Source organism: Sabethes cyaneus, chromosome 3 (genome assembly GCF_943734655.1).
Source record: "Sabethes cyaneus chromosome 3, idSabCyanKW18_F2, whole genome shotgun sequence".
Classification (NCBI taxonomy): Eukaryota; Metazoa; Arthropoda; class Insecta; order Diptera; family Culicidae; genus Sabethes; species Sabethes cyaneus.
This window is the reverse complement of record NC_071355.1, coordinates 110,032,485-110,056,648: the sequence shown is the minus strand read 5'-3', so window position 1 is coordinate 110,056,648 and position 24,164 is coordinate 110,032,485. Positions and strand designations below refer to the sequence as shown.

General features: G+C 37.0%; 1 protein-coding gene and 1 long non-coding RNA gene across 2 annotated transcripts in view; one reads left to right on the top strand and one right to left on the bottom strand.

The window, feature by feature from the left end:
- LOC128743818 (3-phosphoinositide-dependent protein kinase 1) overlaps window positions 1-17,881 on the bottom strand; it is a 229,765-nt gene extending 211,884 nt beyond the window's left edge. Inside the window, exon 1 of the mRNA XM_053840491.1 lies at window positions 17,676-17,881. The gene's annotated coding sequence lies outside the window, so the exon portion shown is untranslated. The remainder of the gene's footprint in view (window positions 1-17,675) is intronic.
- A 4,482-nt stretch (window positions 17,882-22,363) lies between these two features.
- Window positions 22,364-22,996, top strand: LOC128744031 (uncharacterized). Its single transcript, XR_008412349.1, has 3 exons — window positions 22,364-22,473; window positions 22,701-22,820; window positions 22,891-22,996. It is a non-coding gene; the product is annotated as an uncharacterized LOC128744031 (long non-coding RNA).
- Window positions 22,997-24,164: the final 1,168 nt, after the last annotated feature.

Genomic DNA, 24,164 nt, shown 5'->3' with positions numbered 1-24,164 from the left:
TGAACGAATCCAGCGTCACTTCATTCAATATGCTCTGCGAATGCTACCCTGGAATGATCCAATTCGTCTGCCTCCGTATGAACACCGCTGTGCTCTTATACGCCTACCTACTTTGACCAACAGGAGAACTATGTTGCAACGCTTGTTTATATACGATCTTCTGGAAAGTAATATTGATGTGTGTGTGTGTGTGTGTGTGTCCTATCTATCTTCCACTGTCCGGCAGTGATATTAAGAAAAAAAGGTAATTGCAGTGATGGGTAGTCCATGCAATTATCTTAGTTTCGGGTTATAGATGGTGTTAGCTCTACTGACTATCCAAAGACCCATAAAGAATGACAAGTACTTGCAGCGTATTCCGGAATCATTTTCTAGTCAGCAAGCCCCGCCAGAAGGTAATACTAAAATCATATGAATTTAACTATTGCTTTCGCACTTTCAACTCGTTTGGTATGTTATTACCAAAAGAGTCGACCCGTATATAGTAACATGTGAAAAAATTCGACTTGAAACGATCTTAGCAAATTGCTGATTGACTCAATATAACATTTTCTTACTTATCGCGTCATTTGAGTTTCCAACAGTGCATCTAATAGCCAATAATTAAATTAATTTTTTCTTATTTCCATGTGCATTATTTAAACCTAATACGGCCAAACTTTTACTGTATATGTGCTTGATGAGCTAAAACGAAACAAATTAAATTTTACCGAATTAAAATAACATCCATCCAGGCGCCAAAAACCCCTACTTGCAAATTTTCACACCGATCGGTTCAGTAGTTTTCGATTCTATAAGGAACATACGGACGGACGGACGGGCAGATGGATGGGCGGACGGACGGGCGGACGGACGAACGGGCGGACGGACGGACGGGCGGACGGGCGGGCGGGCGGTCGGGCGGTCGGGCGGGCGGGCGGACGGACGAGCGGGCGGACGGGCGGGCGGACGGACGAGCGGGCGGACGGACGAGCGGGCGGACGGGCGGGCGGGCGGACGGACTGACGGACGGACGGACGGACGGACGGACGGACGGACGGACGGACGGACGGACGGACGGACGGACGGACGGACGGACGGACGGACGGACGGACGGACGGACGGACGGACGGACGGACGGACGGACGGACGGACGGACGGACGGACGGACGGACGGACGGACGGACAGACAGACAGACAGACAGACAGACAGACAGACAGACAGACAGACAGGCAGACAGACAGAAATCCATTTTTATAGGTATAGATTGCCATTTCAAACATGTAAATTGGACTTGAGCGACATTTTCAATTTGAGTTGCAAGTTTGACACACCTTTGTATATGATGTTTTGGCCGCAGGCTTTCGTGAAAGTATATGTTTTTCTGGCAATAGGTAAACATAATGAGTGTATTAACAACTTACACTCCTCTCTAGTTCCAGTCCAACGCTTCTATGGTTCAAATGTACATTAGTACCAGCGAGCCACAGGCCCTGGCGGGGGTCGTGGGTTCGAATCCGGTTATAATCTCTGATTATAGGTTGGTTCGACCTATGCACCTCTATCAGCTACTAATAACCCCCTCCACCCCTCCCCCACCGCTCTCACCATTCCGCTCTTTCTCATTTACTCGAAAAATTTCATTCCTTTCTTCTACCGTCCCTTCGTGAATTGTAAAAGAACTATCTGTAGTGTTTGGAGCATGGCATTTCGGGTGAAACCAGTAATACTCGGAACTCCGTTGTTGCTTTTATCAGGTCGATCACAAGACTGACTATTCTCTTTTTTTTAATCAAGCCTCTAATGAGTTCGTAACTTTCTCTCTCTCTCTCTCTCTCTCTCTCTCTCTCTCTCTCTCTCTCTCTCTCTCTCTTCCTATTTTCCTTTTATTCGGTTCTGACATCACTCTCTACACTACCGTTCCAAAATATTAACTTATACTTGAAAACTAGTTCTATAATTTGACAAACGGCATTAAATATATGGATTGAAATAAGGGCGGCACTTCAAAGCACCCAGGGCAAGTGGGAGTTATTAAAAATAAGGTGTTTCAGCACAAAACTTCCTATCTTAATACATTTTTTAGATGTATTACCGAAAGTTTTCAGTTCAATTACACAATGTTTATATCGGTAAAGCTTAAAAATAGTAGTAGTAGTAGTAGGGGAAAGCCACCATCATTTCAAGGATTTGCCAATGTATGTAGGTAGAATTACAGTAGATCCAAATTTGATTATCAAATGAATTTCACACTAATGCTGTTACAGAAGGGCCAAAAGGGATTGGGCGGACCCACAAGCAGAGGCACTTGTAGGCATTCCGGGGTTATAAGAGTCGCCTTCCAGCATTAGGATCCTTCCATGTAATAATCAATTTCGCTGTACCAACTTTAACCCACGTGATGATTTGTTTGTTTTGAGGTGAGAAGTGCCATATTTGCTTCAGACCTTAAGGATTCAGGTTGGCAGTCCACTCCATCATCTACCCTTCCACATTTATGATATCAATAATAATACTATTAATAATATGATATTAAGAGGAAATGTGGTATATATGGGTATATAATGAAGTGTGGTATAATAATAGAACAATCTCCTCCAATCTCCAATTAATAGAACCAGCAGTCCTTCGTATGAAATAGAACAGCGTCCTTTGAAGTTCCATAAGTGCTTCTAATACTTAATTTAATTTTTTCATTGGTATTCATGGTATCCATGTGCAGTATTAAAACTCGTTTTGGAGAAAGTTTTTACTATATAGCAAGAGATGCTTTATAAGCTAAAACGAAAAAAAATAATTAAAATAACTAAATTGGGCTTACCTATTTGCAAGGCCATGTGGCTCCGCCGTCTGCCCAAAACTTCGGTTTTGAGATCAGGCAGCCGGGAACCACCCAGCATCGCACCTTCTAGCTTGGCTACTCAAAAGAGCATTACCAGGTATGGCCACGTGGAGGCGCTAGGTAGGGGCTTGGGATGGCTAGAGCTATATTGAACGCTCCTCATTTGCCTTCCCCATATCATACCCAATATCGGTAAAGCTTAAAAATAATACCGAAAAGGACTAAACCAAGAGGACCCAAAAACGAAGTCCATTAACATGGCTTATGAGGGAGCAAACAGTTTGGTTACATCCTGGAGATACATAAACAAAATTAACACAATGTTACAAGGAAAAAATACTGCTCAAGTGACCTAGTGTACGTTGTTAGTCGCGGCTACTACATCATGAAAACACATTTGACATCATTCTAACACTCCCAAAATTTCAAGTTATTGCAAAAAAAGTTTTTTGGCTAGGTATACACATACTATCATGCAGGGATGATTCCTCCTCAGAAGAAAAAAAGAGTAGAGAAAAATTCAAACTGTGCTCAGTCATCAACGCGATTTATTCTTCTCCGTTTCATTTTAACTTTTCTCTTTCTTGCTGAACGCTGTTGAATGAGCAGCCACACATTGCGCTACTCATTGAGGAGCAACAGAATATTAATACACTTGCGATGCGCTGACGTATGACAACTGCGGGTAGTTTTAACATCCTGGAGAAAAATATTAATCCATTAATGCAGTTGAATCATAATTCTTACATTTAGTACCTATATTCAGTTAAGTTTGGTTGCCCGTGAACGCAACTGCATCATATGGTTAGGCATGTCACAACGGCAACAGTGCGAAAAATGTTATTTAGATATGACAACATTGGTTTTCCCATGCACTTACTTCTTGACGCGCACCTACAGGAAAGTCCTATTATAAACAAAGGTAATTCTCCGCTAAGATTCAAAATTTAACGACGTTTGATTGCCTTGACGCTTCTGAGTCTATAGTTTCTGTACGCGCACCGGTTGTTTCGTTTTCACGCATGCTTACTGCTGTAGCTACCGAGAAGACCGAAAGCGAAACCGAAAGTTTCTCATCTAAAGAGCGCAATAAGAAGGTTTTCTGCGCGTCAGTTTCTCTCTTTATGTTTAGTCTGTTTCTCATTGCGTGGATTTATTTCTCATTTCTGAAAGAAGTTCTGCTCATTGTGTTGAAAAAAAGTTGCACTTTTTGCACAATGAGTGAGGAAATAACAAGCCTGCTATCATGAATAACTCAATCATTTTTCAAGTAATTTTAGGTTTTTATACATTTTTGGAAAGCTTTTTATACATTTTTGGAAGCTTAGTGTCTAACATTGGTTGTCTTCGTTGTCGGTATTATTTTAAAAATGGTGTCAAATAATACAGACAACGAAGACAACCAATGTTAGACACTAACACAATTAACGACAAAACGATAGATTTTCCGTAAGTAAACCACAACCACAACACAACCAAGGCAAAAGACCTAATAGTAACGGAAAACCAATACTACGTTATACTTTATAGATTCCTCTGAAAAAGATGAAATAAATCATCGAAACTGTCGGATGTAGAGAACAAACTTGTTTTTGACATTTTTGAGACTAATTAAACCGAGAAAAAATCCAAGAATTAAATCCCAACAGTCGACAAACATATAATAAATCAAACACTTGTAAACTTAATAATAATAACTTTGTAAACGGAACACAACCAGAGAAAAAAAGCAAAGAAGACAAAATTTTACTTTTTCAGCCATCTTTTCTCCTTCTTTTTCAAAAGTTATAAAAGTCTTTGCCAAGCTTCTACCAACAAAACAAAAAAAATTGTTCCGATATGTTGTGTTTCTGAGAAAAAGGTAATAAAGTTTGAAAATCGTGGTTTTCCAGGAGCGACGTTTTATTCCGTCGAGGTTGTTCCACGCTGCACTGGAATGCTTATGTGTATAATCGTTTTTCGGCCACTTCCCGTGGTCGGATCATTACAAAATTAATATCAAAATAAGCGGAAAAGACTGCAGAATCAAAATCTGAAATAAAATAGAGATAATTTTGTCAAAATTTATAGTCGTTTATGTCCCCTTAAAATAATAGGTGCAATCGAAAAAACTGCATTTTTTAAGGTTCCACCTGCCCCGGGGTTCCTTATTTAAATACAATTTTTTTCCCGTGTTGGGGACTTACCACGCGACCATTATTCTGATCAATTGAAGTGTGTCCTCTTTTAATTTATACCATGTCGTATCAGTGAGCTATCAAAGTTTGATGAGCCACCTCAACTACTGTAGGGGGACCCGGGGCATAAAGGACACCTTAACTGTTTTCAATTAATTACGGGCAAAAAGAATAAATTGAATTCAACCTGAAAAGGCCTAAAACTTAGATGAGGGTATAATCTAAACAGTTTCAGTGAGTGCTATATTAAAATAATATAAATATAGAAAAAAATAACGTTTTCGCTTCAGATGTTTTTTCGCTCGATATTATTAGGCACGGGGCAAAAGTGCCGCTATGGTGGGGAAAATGACCACAAGTAGAGAAATGTTGAATTTTAACTTCTATCTATAGGAATTAGGTCTAGTTAATGTGTTAGACCAGAAATAATACACATAGAGATAAATAAGATTTCAGTATGCTTGTTTTCGGCATAGTCTTTATCATTTTGTGCAATTTTCAAAAAGTAAAATTTCAAAATCATTTTAATGTCTGAGTTTATATTTTTTATCGATGAATTTTCTTATGGAATATTGTAAGACACTTTAGAAACCATAAAAAATAACCAAGAACTTTAATCTTTGTCGTTTTCATGGAAAACTGAAGAGTGGCACTTTTGCCCCGGGTGGTCGTCTTGCCCCTTGTTCCCCTAGGCATTTATCCCAATCAGGTGATGCATTTCGTATGAAATTTATCACCTGATTAGGAGCAGCATTCCAAACATCTCAGGGTTTAGAAGTGTGAGTTTTTGATTTTAAAGCATTCAATGCTGCTTGACTATCCGAGCAAATACAGATATTTGCATTTTTGTAGTTTCTTTTTATGCAGATTGATACACACTCTAGTATTGTATATATTTTTGCTTGAAATACAGTGGGAAGTTTTCCCATTAAAACTGAAACGTTAATCCCTGGGCCAGCACCTGCAATGTTATTTTGTGTTGATCCGTCTGTGTAGAACACCAGTGATCCTGAACGAAAATTAGATTCTCTGGCATTCCAATCAGAGCGTATAAAATCAAGAACACGAAATTCGTGATCGAAATAGTTACGCTTAGGTATATGGTCTTCGTTCATTAATATTAAGGGATTTATGAAAAACTCTGATAATACTCAAGTGTCCAACAAGATCACCATCGAGGAACCTCATGAATCGCTTAGAGCACTTTTCACAAAATCCAATTGGATGAATTGAGGTAGAGGAAGAAGATTGAGTAGAGCTTCTAAGGCTTTAGAGGGAGTGCTACTCATAGCTTCTGTTATGGAGATGGTAGCAAGCCTTTGTAACTTGTTCAACTTAATTTGAGCCATTTTTGTTTTGTTTTCGGCTACTAGATAAGCGATGCATAAGTGATTCTGGGCTTAACTATTGCTGAGTATATCCAGTAAATCATATTTGGGTTAAGACCCCATTTTTTGCCAAAGGTTTAAAATTTAAATACGATTCTTTCGATTGTATACCATTCCCCCGAAAACCATTCCCCAGAAAACCATTTTCCAGAATACCATTCCCCAGAAAATCGTTCCCTAGAAAGCACCATTTCCCAGAAAATCATCCCCCCATACCATTTTCCAAAAGGTATCATTCCCCAGAAAGACACTCCCCAGAACGAACCATTCCCTAGAAAACCAGTCTCCTGAAAGCCATTCCCCAGAAAGAAAGTTAGAAATAAAATAGGCTAACTTGGAAGCAAAATTAGAAAAAGAATAATATATTTCACCGCGTTCCCAATACCCCAACTCCACATACTCGAATGTAACACCAGCGGATTGGAGTTTCTATACCAGCGGCTTTGCCGAATAATAATTTCGGACGGTAAATTGTGGCAAGGGATATGGCTAAAGGATTATAACTAGAGGTCAATAAACCTAGGAAAACGAATTTTAGACGAGGTGTCCAAGTGTCGGCCTTGTCAAGTTTTAAGTATATGCTGTGCTTCCTCGCTGCCGCTCGTTCGGACTAAACTATAGGATAGCACCTACTAGTCAGTAAGCCTAATGCATGCACCTAAATAGAGGTGGTTTCTGCGAGCGGAGTAAGGACAGCATATACCCAACAATTAACTAGGCCGGCTGCGCAGAATTAGTAGTAAGGATAATTGACCAAACTCGTGTTTTAGGCGTTGACCTTGAAATGCGGTGAGGCATTAATATTAATATTTTTTGAAACGATGGTTCTACAATTGATGGAGGGACGGTAGGGAAAAGTAATGAAAATTTTTTGGGAACAGAGGGGAAAGAGTGGAAAGAAAGAGGGGGGGGGGGTAGGAGGTAGCTACGCTTAACAAGTTGTCGTCCCTCCATCATTTGCAGAACCATCGTTTCAAAAAATATTAGTAAGGATAACCACAAAGTCCTATGTACTGCGTGGAAATTCACTAACGAAAGTAATTGCGGTGGATCAACCTCGCCGTGTAACAATTTTACCACAAACAAAGTCCGTTGTATTTTGTTTCGACGTTCTAATGTATTTAGATCAAGCAACAAGCATGCATCGATCGGGATAAGGTGATAAATTTTTAAATGTGTCAATGTAAACTACGCAGGGCCAATCGTACGGAACACCTCTGTACTCGTTCATTTCGAAGCTTCCAGTAAAGTTTATGCGGAGTCCAAATTAGGTGCGCATTTCCAAGAAGAGGACAAACTAATGTACAATACTGTGCAGATCTTTAATATCTCGTTTAATTTTCGCAAAAAATTTCGGTTGTATGACATTTGCCCGAAAACCATCCCCCAGCATTTTGTTGCCAGAATGCAATTTGCCCGAAAACCATTCCCCAGAAAAAATTTTCCCAGAATGCACCATTCCCCAGAAATATTTTTCCCAGAATGTACCATTCGCCAGAAAATTTCCCAGAATAGATTCTCCAAAAATTATCATAAATGGAACCATTTTTCGCATTTTCGTGAAAACCATCTTGCGGAATATATCAATCTGCACAAGAGTCGTACGACTTTTCCCCGAAAACGATTTTCCATTTTCCAGAGTACCGCCATCCGGGGTGAGATTGTGCCACGGGGGTGAGATTGTGCTAAAAACAAAAAATGTTTATTTGTGAAAATTTATTATAACTATAGATGATTCATGATGATGATTCATGAAATGATGATGAACATATCATATTTATTCATAACTTAGAATGGAACACAGATAATATCAGCAAACTATTTAGCCTAAACAGGGTTTCAAATTTCGCGATCAAAAATACGCGGAAGTAGCGCTTGTAAAAAATCAACTAGCTATGTTGAAGGTATATAAACTAATCATTTACAATGTATTGAAAGGTTATTATACGTTGGCAAAGGTTTTGATTACGAAAATAATATTTTTCTAAACTTTGTACTTTTCTAATTTCCAATTTGTGGATCCAATTTGTGGATATCACATACACAACAAAACTACGTCAGTATACACCAGCACACTCACATTCTTTACTATTGAGCACAATATTTTGACAGATTAGATTGCATCATCCATTTTGGAGCAAACAGCATCATAGGTCTACTAAATAATTTAAACTAATTTTTACTTTTTCTCTGGAAATTTCAGATACTTTGAATAAACACTCTAATAAGACGAATATATTATACCGTATAAACTGCCAGTTTTAAGGAGGGGGGAGGGGGGTGGGATAGGCCACATGTTCTGCGGCCGCGGGTTCTCGAACGAAGTAATGGTTACTTTTGTTAAATGATCAAATAGGTATGCCCCCTTAGGATACACCCCTTCATATATCTCCCCTTTGTTAACCGTAGAAACGCTACTGGCTATATAAAGGCTGTCCATTGACTACGAACTCATTTTTAGTTATTTCAGTTATTTTTGTATGATGCGTTGTTTTTGGATGATCCCCTGCCCCTAATAGTCCACTTAGTTCATGGACGGCCCCCTGTGAACTACTTTATACTGATATCTATGTGTATTGTTTATAAACATGCTAATGTTCACTGTTTAGGTTTTTAGCCTTCCGGTAAAATTAGGTTTCATTGTAACTAAACCATCTCTACGGTAGTTGTTAATTGAACAGTTTAGTATATATTGACAGGTTTGAAATCAACTTAGTTCCTAAATTGTATGTATACTGAGCTATAGAACAAAAATATATGCTTTTTTGGCACAATCCCACCCCGGATGACGGTATAGTATAATCTATACCTATAAAGAAGGATTTCTGTCTGTCTGTCTGTCTGTCTGTCTGTCTGTCTGTCTGTCTGTCCTGTGTTCCTTAGAGAATCAAAAACTACTGAACCAATCGGCGTGAAAATTTGCATGTAGAGGTTTTTGGGGCCAGGAAAGGTTTTAGTGATGGTTAGAGACCCCTCCCCCCACTAAGAGGGGGGGCTCCCATACAAATGAAACACAAATTTCTGCATAACTCGAGAACTAATCAAGCAAATAGAACCAAATTTGGCATGTGGGTGTTTTCGGTGACAAGAATTTATTCTATGGTGAATTGAGACCCCTCCCCTCTTTATAAGGGGAATTATAACTCCTCTCCCCTTTAAGATGGGGGGTTTCCATACAAATTTCCTCATAACTCGAGAACTAATCAAGCAAATGGAACCAAATTTGGCATGTGAAAGTTTTCGAGGGCAAGAAAATTTTCTGTGTTGAATTAGGACCCCTCCTCACTTTAAGAGGGGGGGGCTCCTGTACAAATGAAATACTAATTTCCTCATAACTCGAGAACTAATCAAGCAAATGAAACCAAATTTGGCATGTGTGTGTTTTTGGAGACAAAATTTTTTTCTATGATGAATTGGGACCCCTCCCCACTTTAAGTGGGGGGGGGGGTCCTATACAAACGAAATACAAATTTCCTTATAACTCGAGAGCTAATCCAGCAAATGGAACCAAATTTGGCATGTAGGTGTTTTTGGAGGCAAGAATTTTTTCTATGATGAATAAGAACCTCTCCCCACTTTAGGAGGGGGGGCTCCTATACAAATGAAATACAAATTTCCTCATAACTCGAGAACTAATCAAGCAAATAGAACCAAATTTGGCATGTGGGTGTTTTCGGTGACAAGAATTTATTCTATGGTAAATTGAGACCCCTCCCTCTTTATAAGGGGAATTGTAACTCCTCTCCCCTTTAAGAGGGGGGGCTTCCATACAAATTTCCTCATAACTCGAGAACTAATCAAGCAAATGGAACCAAATTTGGCATGTGAAGGTTTTCGAGAGCCAGAAAATTTTCTATGGTGAATTAGGACCCCTCCCCACTTTAAGAGGAGGGGCTCCTGTACAAATGAAATACAAATTTCCTCATAACTCGAGAACTAATCAAGCGAATTGAACCAAATTTGGCGTGTAGGTGTTTTTGGAGGCAAGAATTTTTTCTGTGATGAATTAGGACCTCTTCCCACATTAGGAGGGGGGGCTCCAATACAAATGAAATACAAATTTCCCCATAACTCGAGAACTAATCAAGCAAATAGAACCAAATTCGGCATGTGGAGGTTTTTGGAGGCAAAAATATTTTCTACGGTGAATTAGGATCCTTCCACACTTCAAGAGGGGGGCTTCTACACAAATGAAATACAAATTTCCTCATAATTCGAGAACTAATCAAGCAAATGGAACCATATTTGGCATGTGGGTGTTTTTGGAGGCAACCATTTTTCCCATTATGAATTAGGACTTCTTACCTTTTTAGGAGGGGGGGGGCTCCCATTCAAACGAAATACAAATTTGCTCATGTGAGAGTTTTAGATGACAGAATTTTTTTTCTGTGGTGTATTACGACCCCTTTCCCTTTGAAGAGGGTGGGCTCCCATACAAATGAAATACAAATTTCCTTATAATTTGAGTACTAATCAAGCAAATGGAACCAAATTTAGCATGTAGGAGATTTTTGAGTCTTGAATTTATTTTATGATAGTTAGAGACCTCTCACCCCTGTGGTAGGGGGATATGGACTCTCATACAAATAAAACAGAAATTTTTGCGAAACTCAAAAACTAATCCAACTCGAGAAATTCGAGACTCTTCCATAAAACATTAATCAATAACAAGACCACAAAAACTATCTATAGTAACACTAGATCATTCAGGACGAGCCGGTCGCGAGTGTTGCCGGTGACCCGCCGTCGGAAGCGCCGCCCACTAGGGGGCTTGCAAAACTCGAGATAGTGACAAAGATCATCCGAGATTCATGATTTATGTACAACACAGGTTAATTTGTGGCAATACGAAGTTTGTCGGGTCAGCTAGTCAATATATATAGAATGCCAGTGTCGCTGCAGTGCGCGTGCTTGTGCGCGTGGTAAACATCACACATGTTCAGATAATGTATTTACATTCTAAATGCATATGTGTGTGTGCCTGAAATTCATCAAAAGGGGAATCTCATTGTCAAACTTTGACAACCAGTTTAAAGTTTCAAATATGGCTGCCAAGTAATGTGATTGGAAACTTCGTTTGCTTCAAATTCCTGAAAAAAACGGTGCAAAAGGACGCCGTTGTGGGATTCAATTCATCCAGACGAAAAGAAAAGGAACGTTTAAAAACATATCACTGGCATAAAAACACAGCGGTGAGCGCACTGATGACAGCACCAACTAGCACACAGATAAAGAACAGATAAATAACAATGAGCAACTTTGACAATAGATCATTTTGCGATGACGTCATTTTGCCGTCAAATGACACCACTTGCTGGTTTGTTTACATGTTTTTTGTCACATCCAGCAGTTTCGATTTGAAATTTCGTGAAAGATTACTGCATCAGTTTCTGTAAAATGCATGTAAGGCACTTTCTCTTAAATAAAAACTATAACTAATTTTTATCATTATCCGCCGGACAAAGATAGAAAACTCAATTCAAAATTTAAATACCATGTAAACAAACCACCAAGTGCTGTCAAAAAAGTGTGGTTAGGAGCTCCCGTGTAATGATCTATGAAGTTCCCGATTCACAGACTTGATACAGATTGTTAGCATCATGTTTACCACAATGGGTCCTGTAGAAAAACAACGACACTGGCATTCTATATATATATTGATTCTACTGACGGTATACTATTTTCTTAAAAAACCTTTACGCATAGTACCTACAAAGCAAAGCCTTGGATTTTAAACTTTATAGGATTTGACCGTTTTCTATCGACAGATTCCGCAATCGGTGATTATTTATTTATGTCTTCAAACAAAGTAGATACAAACAAACAATATACATAATACATTACAATTAGAGTACAGGATAATTACGGAGCTAGTGTAACGATCCTACTGTCTACATAGCAGTGTTACGCCTACTACAACCCTCCTGAATAGACCGTTATCCCGATATTTTCTTTTCCTGAAAACTATTTTCTCGAATACCGTGGACCCCCGTTCGTTTGACCATTTTTAATCTGAACACTTTTTAATTTGAACCCCGTTGGTTTGCACGACGTGCAAATTAAAAATGGTTCAAACGTCATTCTCAACATGACATCATTTGTTTATGTAGACAATGCACATAAACACGATTTGTTTGTACTGACCTAGCGTGTTTAATCGGTTTCACATGTCGTTTTCCTAAAGATTAAGATAGAAATCCGATCAGAAAATGCAATATTCGCACTTGCAACTGCCAACTAAAACAAACCACCAAAACAATAACAAAGAGCAGGCCGGCCAGTTCACACAGGTTTCAGCATATTTCGGGTTACCAGTTGTTCAAATGAAAAAGTAATCCCGTTAGTTTGCATGAGGAATCGTTCAAACGAACGGGGGTCCACTATAATATCACACATTAATAAGAATATATTCTTAAGGTTAACATTGACCGTCATAAAAACAATTCAAAGTTAATCTTTTGCGTTTAAGCAGAATATGGGATAATGAATGCAGGGATACCAGACTTGCAGATTTGTCTGCAAATTCCAGATTTTTGGAACGGTCTTGAAGATCATTATAAATTTGCAGATCTTAGTGCAAATCTTATCCCCAACGATCTTAGTATCAAATGAAAGCTCTTGTTAAAACTAAATTGTTCAGAAATTTTTTATTGAAAACAAACAAGTAGTTTGAAAGTTATACTTAAAAAACCTGTTTTGACAAGGTAATAATTATCGCCTGTTTCTCAGAGATGGCCAAACTGATTTATGCGCTATTAGTTTCATCTGGCAGGTAATATAGCCGGATAGATCACTATTGAATGGTTTTTTGATTGGATGTTTAATTTGAAAGTTATGAGCAATTGAATACACCACACCAAAATTAATAATAATTTATAATGATTTTAACCAAGATAATTTACCTAATTTCAATTATTCTAAAATCAAACGAGAGGTTTTGACACTACGAATATATATGCAAAATTTCATAAGAATTGGTTTTACCGATCAAAAGATATTAACCCTCGAACACTCGCGCCAACTTTTCTAACACGGTTACTCGCGCGCACAATAGCCCCAAACCAAAAAAAACATGCGCACTAGAGTTTTGATTGAGAAAACTTGGTTTTAGGTTTATCGAACCTGTGGAAGAGTTTCTAGAAATTGAAAGCTACATCGTCTGGTGGAATTTAAATTTTGATTAATCCCCCTAAAAGTGAAATAAAAAAATTATTTTTCTGCAATGTCAAGATAACACATTGATGTGTTCTGCAAAGTTATAGAGCATATTATTACAAGAAATTTTGCTGAAGACAATAGCGTTCTATCTCTGCAGCGAAGATAGAAAAATCTTATTTATTGTATGTATATGATTTTGAAAAATCATTTTTTCTATTTTTGCTCTTTTTGTAATTGTTGAACGACTTTTTCATGTACTACAAAATTGTACAAATAGTAAAAATACACAACTTTGCTGAAAATAGTATACCTCTATGATTGCTTGTTTAGGAACTGTGGAACTTTGATTATAAAAATACCCTAATTACTCGACTACCAGCAGACGGATACATTTTAAACATTTTACATTTGCTGATAGTTTTGCTGCATACAGACACCATTTTTCCATATGAAGAAACAAGAGAAAATTACAGTTGGGTCCAAATTCTGGTACACCTCACATGCTGATTGCTTCGTTTCTGTGATGGCGGTTTATGCTGATCTATTTTCCCAACAATTTAAATTATTAATGCATTGAATTATGATATTTTGCTCATAATAAGTTTATTGGAGAATATACGTTAGTTAAACAACGATTTGTAATTTTATAACAATATGGCGTAGGGAAACCTACACGTGTTGCAAAGTAAATTGATATATACCAGGTATGTGACCATCGAGGGTTGCATTAGTGTGTGTAGAAAGAAGAAGAAATAGTTCTGAAATATGGTGGAACTTGCATGAAAATTAAAACTAAATTAATTGTAATTAATGAATGCAGCTATATTATTCCAGAGAAATATTTGAACATTTACAATGAAATGTAAGGAATATATTTTAAAGTTATTTGCACATGTAGCCTTCTTTAATTATGCGTAAAAAATTTAAGAACATGGGTGACTAACTATTTCGATGTGCAATTGAAAAATGAATGTTTCTAATACTTCACGATCAATACGGTATACGGTTGCTTAAATTAAAACACGTTCCGACCAACATTTAGCTTGCATGATGGTCTTGAATATCTGCCTCTGATGTCTTCTTTTAAAAAATAGTTTTATTCGAATAGATGCTTGTGCTACTGCTTGAAAATCCTTAAGTTGAAGTCACTGTTCCAAGATGATACCTTTTTATCATAAATTTGCCCGCTCACGTTGTTTGATATATATGCTCTTGTCTCAACACTACGTAGAAAACCATAAAAAGTAATCTTAGATTGCTACAAAACAGTCTTAGATGATAATTAACACTTTAAAAGCTTACCAGAAATCAAACGAAAAATATCGTGGGCGGATTACAATGTTGCTCATGCTGCTTATTGAACAATCATGTCCGAGCATTTTAAAGAATTTCTTTTTTGTTTTACTACTTGTAGGAAAGCAATATAAGGACATTTCTTTGAGACATCTTGATACCGCTTTGACGAAAAAATATCCGCTTGCAATTTGGAATGTTGCACTTCATTGTATTCATGAAAATACATACTAGAAATAATGTTCTAAGCATAAACATAAAAGCTGTAAGAAAAAAAAAGACAAATCTTGCGTATCGCGCGATTTTTTAAAAAAATTAACTAATTTTCCATACAAAATGCTCGAAATCGCAGAACTAGTGTAGATGTGTTAGTGCAAAGTGTATATGACAGCTCGCATTGTCATATACCTGGTATATATCCATTTACTTTGCACGTGTTGTACAAAATACAACAGCGTGAGTAACCGAAGGTTAATAAAAATTGATGAAAATTATTCAAGAAAACTCTATTGATGTGAATCAAATGGATTGGCATTACAGGAAATAATGCACAGTTCAAAAACCTATAAACTAGACCTTTACTAGGCAATGTATATGTTAAAGAATAAGATTTCCTCTCACAACTTACTTTTATTTGCACTTACTTAGATTAATAACAACTTACTTATCCTTACTCAGCAATTTCATGAAAAAGGGATCTATCAAAATTTAAAAGTGTTCCTATTTTGTTCAAATTTTGTAAGCTTATTCAATTTTCAAAAATTTTATGTAAACCAACGCATTACGCAACGTTAACCAATAGACGAAGACGTGCCGATTTCTATCAAATACGTGCTATCTCAAATAGCAAGTAAGACCGTATAACAAAGGTTCCTTTTACCACCAGGTGGATTAAATCGGGTTTTTAACTTCTAATTAGCTTCCTAAAGTTGTGAACCATTTCGCGAAATTTTGAACTTTTTAGTTAAAATTCGACAGTTCAATGGTTATTTCTCCTCGAGTGGTTAAAATCAATTCAGAATGCGAACCATTTCATATTTGACAGATTGATAGTTGTTTTGCTCAATGAAAGCATATAAGGTGATGATGCTAATATGCAGCTAGAAAAACGGAGTAGGGTAGATGCTCCAGTAGTTGTGGTAGTACCAGTAGCGGTGGAAACTCGAAATATTTCGTAATTTTGGCGGATTTCGAGATAATTTCAATTTTCTATTCTTAATTATATATTTGTTAACAGTTTTATCTAAGATACACAGTTATAATTTAAGATGTTGGTGCAAAAATTACAAATTCCTTTTGAGCAGACCAATAAAGTGCAATTGTTTAAGAAATTCGCAACAATCCGTAGCATTTTACCAAGCCTACGCTGTTATCCACCTGCTGTCATGCTCACGTCATGTCAAGGGCGGTAAACAAAATTCCACTATTATAGGCAAATTTTCCACTATTAGAGCAACATTACCACTACTTCAGGAGCACAGACCAATGTCAGGAAAAGGAATATTTTAGATATATCAACCAGCAGAATGGTATAATTTTGGCATGTGTTTAAAGCCTACATTAAGGTGCACCATATTATCATGTAGTTCAATTGGAAACTGATAACTTGAGCGTTCAAATTGTCTCTAAACACTATTCCCCGACATAACCCCTCCATTACTGGAGCATCTACCCTATGCAAAGTTGCTTATTTACATGAACTCTTTAAAAATACGACGGTTCATTGTATTCTGAGAGACGAGTTGGCGTGAAATCCGTCATTCCTATCCACTTCCCTCGCGAATGCAAAGACTTACGCTGTATACAACCTCATATGCTATTGATAGTTAAATAATTTTTTAACCGCATTTAAACGTGCTTCAACTGGTCTTACAAATATGACTGCTTATACTTCGAACTTTAAAAATGTTATAATTTCCAATCTAAAGTCTTGTTGAATGATCGTGAAACGATATAAACAAATTATAATATCTAAGAATTCTCAATCCAAAGAAATGTTACCGACATTTCCTGTATGCCACACCTTTCGGGTTCATATTTATTCAGACTCGAACTATTAGTATTAGCTATTAAGGGTTAACAAACTTTTATCACAATCTAATTATTAAATTTTGATCTGGTTTATAATTATCTACAACGATGGTTACTTAAAAATATTTTTGCATAAACCGGATATCTTCTATAACGCTAGGCATAACATTCTGAAATATTTATATATTTAGGATTTTAACTTCAGGTGAAATTTTCTATCTTGACGAAAAAACAAAACAAAACCAGATATAGGTATCTGTTTTAAAACTTGACTTAGTGTTTAGAAACATTGATAATAATTCTACTTTAGTATCAAGCAAGATACACCCCTAGAGCTAAATATAAATTTAAACTAGAATTTTGGTCTTTATCTTAAGACTGGACATCTGGATAGTTGACGTAGTTTGCAAGCAGTTTAAAGATGACAGATAAAATAAAAAAGACTTGAGCTGTATTCTCCAAAATACAAAATTATGTGAATCTAATCGCTGCTCATTGCAGATTCTAATCTTCTTAACAATATCCCGATTGACTTAATGTTATGTTCGCAAATATTTAGTGAAAGACCTAGCGATTTTAGCACCCAGCATACTTAGCACTTTTATACAATTAGGGTAGCGTAATGTATGTAAGTATATTGTATATTAAATTAATGTTTCACATATTTTAATCAGATTTATATCGGTATCCAACTATTTCACGTAAATGTTTATAAATTACTTTCAGTCGATCTTCACCAATATTAATATCTACATACTATTCTAACTTGAATTCAAAATATTTAACACTTGAACTTATTGACTTACCTGTGCTCTTGTACTTAGTGCAGTTAGATCTTAACATCCATGCTTTAACCTTATTAAAATTCAGTTTGAAATACTCTCATACAAATTCAACATAAATTTAAAGAAAAAAATGCTGCTAATAACATAGTAATTCACACAAGACTACAGTAAAATGCACTTCGATTATTATTATACGTAAATCCAAACATTTTTATAAGCAAATCCGAGTCAGGCAGGAATATATATTATCCATCTGCATTAGTATGAAGTATTCCACCACGCACACATATAATGATTTTTTGACATTAGCTGTGGACCTCGCTGAAACTGTTTGCAGTATAGGAATAATATCAAGAACATCAAATTCCAAACTCTCGGATCCTCTCGATCCTCTCCACCACTCTTTGCTCCCCTCTCACTCAAGCATAAACGATCCGCAGCTAATGTCATTCTCGTTAGTGACGAAACTAGAAATACTTAGAGTGACTATATACAGAGTGGCGCCAAGTCATCCCAAATGTATGCAATGCGGTTTATCCTAGGTTTTTCTTTCTCTTTCCTGCATACGCGTTGGATAGGTGGTCTGCTCGATTGGAATGACACTGACAGATAATTATCATTCCAATTTTGACATTGTCGCCACTCTGTATATAGTCACTCTAGAAATACTCACAGTAAGAGATTAGAGTGACTATAGTGGCGACAATGTCAAAATTGGAATGATAATTATCTGTCAGTGTCATCTGTCATTCCAATCGAGCAGACGACTTATCCAACGCGTATGCAGGAAAGAGAAAGAAAAACCTTGGAAAAACTGCATTGCATACATTTGGGATGACTTGTCGCCACTCTGTATATTGGCATTGCCAGCGTTGAAAGAGATTTCGTAGACTGCTCGCACTTACAGGAAATCTCGTGCCGAACTGTCAACGCGTGAGTGTTGACAAAAGCAAAAATAGTTCCCTTTCTTTTTTTCACACGCAAACCCCTGAACAATATCAGCAACGCTGGCAAGGCCAATAGTCACTCTATAAGAGATAAGCGGGATCTAAAACCAACGATTTGCCATCAGTGTACAAAAACTGCCAGCACCTCCCGGTTAGGCGCGCCCGGCAGATATCGAACAAAAATCTGGCAGCGAAAAACTTTTTCTGCCAGACATTCAGCCGGATTTCTGGCCGCCGTCACCCGTGAAAACTATAGCAGAAATGCAACAACCGTTTCGGGCAGAAATTTCGCCTAACGGTTTCCCGCTTAGGCGCGTCCGGCAGAAATCGAACAAAAATCTGGCAGCGAAAAACTTTTTCTGCCAGGCATTCTGCTGGATTTCTGGCCGCCGTCACCCGTGAAAACTATAGCAGAAATGCAACAACCGATTCTGGCAGAAATTTCGCCAAACGGTTTTGTCTGCCAGGTTTCTGTTCGATTTCTGTCAGCCATGTCGAACAGAACCGATACCGAAACCGATTCAACCGGTTTGTGTTTTTTGCGTAACTTTTTGATTAAAAAAAGCTGTCGTTAAAAAATAAATACAATACATACATACATTTGCGCATTTTACACTACTTTATTGTTCATTCTTACGTTCAGCTTATTTTTGTTAGTTTTCGGTGCATTTCAGATTCAGAAGCTGAAACCAGATGAGCGGGACCTTCGGTCTGAAAACAAAAAGAATGCACGGAGCACGCACGTTATTGGAATCGACCATTTAAAATGTTTCGTGAGGCTTTAAAAACAGAAACTAAATCCTGCAGAAACAAGTTAAATATTATTTTCTTACCTGTAATGCGGAACTACTACATTAGGCAGCATCGTGTGAAGCACGTATCTCCCGTTTTAAAATGTCATTTTTGACATACAGAAAAGCGAGCGAAAAACGAAGAAGACGAACCGGTTCTGAATGTCAAATTTTGCCGGCGCCATATTGATTCTGTTCGATTTCTGCCAGGCATCCGAATTTTTCCTAAGCGGGTTTGTTTTGATTTTTCTGCCCGAGTTCTGTTCGATTTCTGCCAGTCATATCGAACTGAACCGGTGCAGGAACCGGTTCTGCTGATTTTCCTTTTTTGTATTATTTTTCATTATTAAAGCGGGGTACGCTGCTAAAAAGTAATGGGTAAAAAGATAGGACAAGAAATGCTCAAGAAATCGATTTCTTTTACGATTTCTTAAGCAGTACGCTCCTAATAAGAAATATTATTTCACGTCCAGATGGCGCAGTTTTACACGCAAGTGAATTAAGACGTCACTTTTCCGAACGGAATATTATCCGGCGCAATTATTACCACAAGAAAAAATGACAAGTGGTTGCTTGCATTGGAGTTGTCAAAATTTCTTCGGTAAATAGCAAGAAAATTTCTTGAGCTGTTTTCTTTTCAGCAGCGTACCCCGCTTAAAGATAGAATGTCATCATACAAATTACGTTAAACCAAGTTTATTTTAATTTTTCTAGCTTTTTATTTACATTATCATAAGCACACACACATAAAGCACATAAATGGCGCACAAAAGAACACCGGTACTGGAAACAATTTTCTGAAAAAAAGGTCTGGTTATAAATGTATCACACTAAACAAAACAAACATTTTTGTGATTAGTTATAGATGCAGATTGTTTGATTTGTTTAGTGTGGCTATACGAACAAAAACTGAAGTTTGCAGATATGAATTTGTAATTTCCTTACCTAGAATCGGAAACGGAAACGAGCAGCGCGTGTCATCTCTTGTCACTTGTTCTGACATAAAGAGACTAGAGCGAAAAACGAAGAAGATGAACTGGTTCTGAATGTCAAATTCAGTCGGCGCCATATTGGTTCTGTTCGATTTCTGCCAGGCATCCGACTTTCGTAAGCGGGCTAGAGTGACTATATACAGAGTGGCGACAAGTCATCCCAAATGTATGCAATGCGGGTTTTCCAAGGTTTTTCTTTCTCTTTCCTGCATACGCGTTGGATAGGTCGTCTGCTCGATTGGAATGACACTGACAGATAATTATCATTCCAATTTTGACATTGTCGCCACTCTGTATATAGTCACTCTACCAGCACCTACTGCGGAGCAAAATCCCGCTTAGGAATAATTCGGATGCCTGACAGAAATCGAACAGAACCAATACGGCGCCGGCAAAATTTGACATTCAGAACCGGTTCGTCTTCTTCGTTTTTCGCTCGCTTTTCTGTATGTCAAAAATGACATTTTAAAACGGGAGATACTGCAGACGGTAGATAATCTACAGACGCGCAAAGAGCGTGGCATAAAACACCAATCGAACCGTCAAATCGAGACACTAAATAAGCAAAGTAAACAAATTTGTGTTTCGTATAGGCAGGGAAGACTTAGTTTTGTAATCTAAATGAAATGTTAAAACTTAAACTATTGATTTACTAACAATATATGGATTAGTTAACATCGATATATCAAATAATGCTTTGAAAAATTCAATTGGCTTGTTCAATTTGCAAAATTTGCGTCGTAATTCGCGAAGTTCCATGGAACATACCAGGTGATTCACGCAACTTACTGCTGATTATAGGAAGATTGATCCAATTCTGACTGGTTGCCAAAACTGTTTAAATAATATAAACAAAAAAAAGCGTTGCCGAATTGGTAATTTTTCTCTTTGCGCGTCTGTAGATTATCTACCGTCTGTAGGAGATACGTGCTTCACACGATGCTGCCTAATGTTGCAGTTCTGCATTACAGGTAAGAAAATAATATTCAACTTGTTTCTGAGGGATTTAGTTTCTGTTTTAAAGCCTCACGAAACATTTTAAATGGTCGATTCCAATAACGTGCGTGCTCCGTGCATTCTTTTTGTTTTCAGACCAAAGGTCCCGCTCATCTGGTTTCAGCTTCTGAAATGCACTGAAAACTAACAAAAATAAGCTGAACGTAAGAATGAACCACCTCCACGACATCGCTATCTTGGTCTACAGAGTTTGACAGTACCCCCATTAAGTTGGACCCCTCAGTATTGTACCCCAAACAACAATGGCCGTCGCATTGATTTTCTATGAAGTGATTTCCCGCCCAGTATTCTTGACGTTTCAGATTCAGTCACAGAAAAATGGCGACGTGCCGGGGGGTCGGAATGAACAATAAAGTAGTGTAAAATGCGCAAATGTATGTATTGTATTTATTTTTGATGACAGCTTTTTTTAATCAAAAAGTTACGCAAAAAACAAACCGGTTGAATCGGTTTCGGTATCGGTTCTGTTCGACATGGCTGACAGAAATCGAACAGAAATCTGGCAGACAAAACCGTTAGGCGAAATTTCTGCCAGAATCGGTTGTTGCATTTCTGCATAGATAATCTACAGACGCCACAGACGCGCAAAGAGAAAAATTACCAATTCGGCAACACTTTTTTTGTTTATTTTATTTAAACAGTTTTGGCAACCAGTCAGAATTGCATCAATCTTCCTATAATCAGCAAGAAGTTGCGTGAATCGCGAGGTATGTTCCGTGGAATTTCGCGAATTACGACGCATATTTTGCAAATTGAACAAGACAATTGAATTTTTTAAAGCATTATATGATATATCGAGGGTAACTAATCCACATGTTGTTAGCAAATCAATAGTTAAAGTTTTAACATTTCAGGTAGATTACAAAACTTAGTCTTCCCTGCCTATACGAAACACAAGTTTGTTTACTTTGCTCATTTGGTGTCTCGATTTGACGGTTCGATTGGTGTTTTATGCCACGCTCTTTGCGCGTCTGTAGATTATCTACCGTCTGTAGTATATACTATAAATTGTAATTTAAGAGCCGTTTTGTTGTGTGACCAGCTTGCGGTAAAAATATTGCCTTTTTATTGAGTAAGTAGCGTACACGGTAAAAAATCGTCACGTCCAATTCAACTGTTCTTGCATTTGAATCAATCTGTTACTCAGCATTGCATATTGAAGTGATTAAGTATTGATTTTCAAGAGATTTCCATTTCTTGAAGAAGAGATCTTTCATTGAAAACTATTCAATGGAAAACACCATCGAATCATAATACATATCTTTTGAATTTGCACTAATTATTTTTCGCATTTCACAGATGTCAAAACTCGCGAAGTATGTTTAATGTGCTTTAATCCTTTAATTCACTAATCGAAAAAAAAACAAACCCAGAATGGTGAAAATATGTTTTCGCTTGAAATTATTACTATTCTAGAGTGTGAGTATAGCTAAATTTTGTATGTGATTGAAACAAGGATTGAAATTAATAAATTGCTATCTGTTTTCAGGTTAAGGGATTGATCACACCACCACGGATATGACAACAACAACCAAACATATTAAGACTTCCCGGCATTAGAAACAACTATCCGGTTTATTTATCATCGATTGTGGTTTATATTGTGTTTGTATTTTGATTAAATAAATTAATAAATAAAAATACTTTTCGAACATATCATTCATTGTAAATCGAATACTTTCAATTCATTTGACAGCTCAAAATTTTAAAACATAGCGCATTGGAAATTAAAGTGATTTTCTGTTGATTTCATTGTGCTTTGTGTTGATTCACTTTCAATAGATTTTCATTCACGGTAAAAAATCGTCACGTCCAATTCAACTGTTCTTGCATTTGAATCAATCTGTTACTCAGCATTGCATATTGAAGTGATTAAGTATTGATTTTCAAGAGATTTCCATTTCTTGAAGAAGAGATCTTTCATTGAAAACTATTCAATGGAAAACACCATCGAATCATAATACATATCTTTTGAATTTGCACTAATTATTTTTCGCATTTCACAGATGTCAAAACTCGCGAAGTATGTTTAATGTGCTTTAATCCTTTAATTCACTAATCGAAAAAAAAACAAACCCAGAATGGTGAAAATATGTTTTCGCTTGAAATTATTACTATTCTAGAGTGTGAGTATAGCTAAATTTTGTATGTGATTGAAACAAGGATTGAAATTAATAAATTGCTATCTGTTTTCAGGTTAAGGGATTGATCACACCACCACGGATATGACAACAACAACCAAACATATTAAGACTTCCCGGCATTAGAAACAACTATCCGGTTTATTTATCATCGATTGTGGTTTATATTGTGTTTGTATTTTGATTAAATAAATTAATAAATAAAAATACTTTTCGAACATATCATTCATTGTAAATCGAATACTTTCAATTCATTTGACAGCTCAAAATTTTAAAACATAGCGCATTGGAAATTAAAGTGATTTTCTGTTGATTTCATTGTGCTTTGTGTTGATTCACTTTCAATAGATTTTCATTTCAAATTGTAGTGATAGGCAAGTAGTGCGAATTCAAAGGTAAATCACTTCGCTTCAACGTGTTATTTTTTTACCGTGTTTCAAATTGTAGTGATAGGCAAGTAGTGCGAATTCAAAGGTAAATCACTTCGCTTCAACGTGTTATTTTTTTACCGTGTAGCGTTTGTCATCGTCTCTTGGTTTGGATTCGGTCAGTTTTGTTTCCATATTTGTTGCGGGGCTAAGTTAAGTTTGTTTTAAAAAATTTGTTTGCCGCAGCAAAAAAT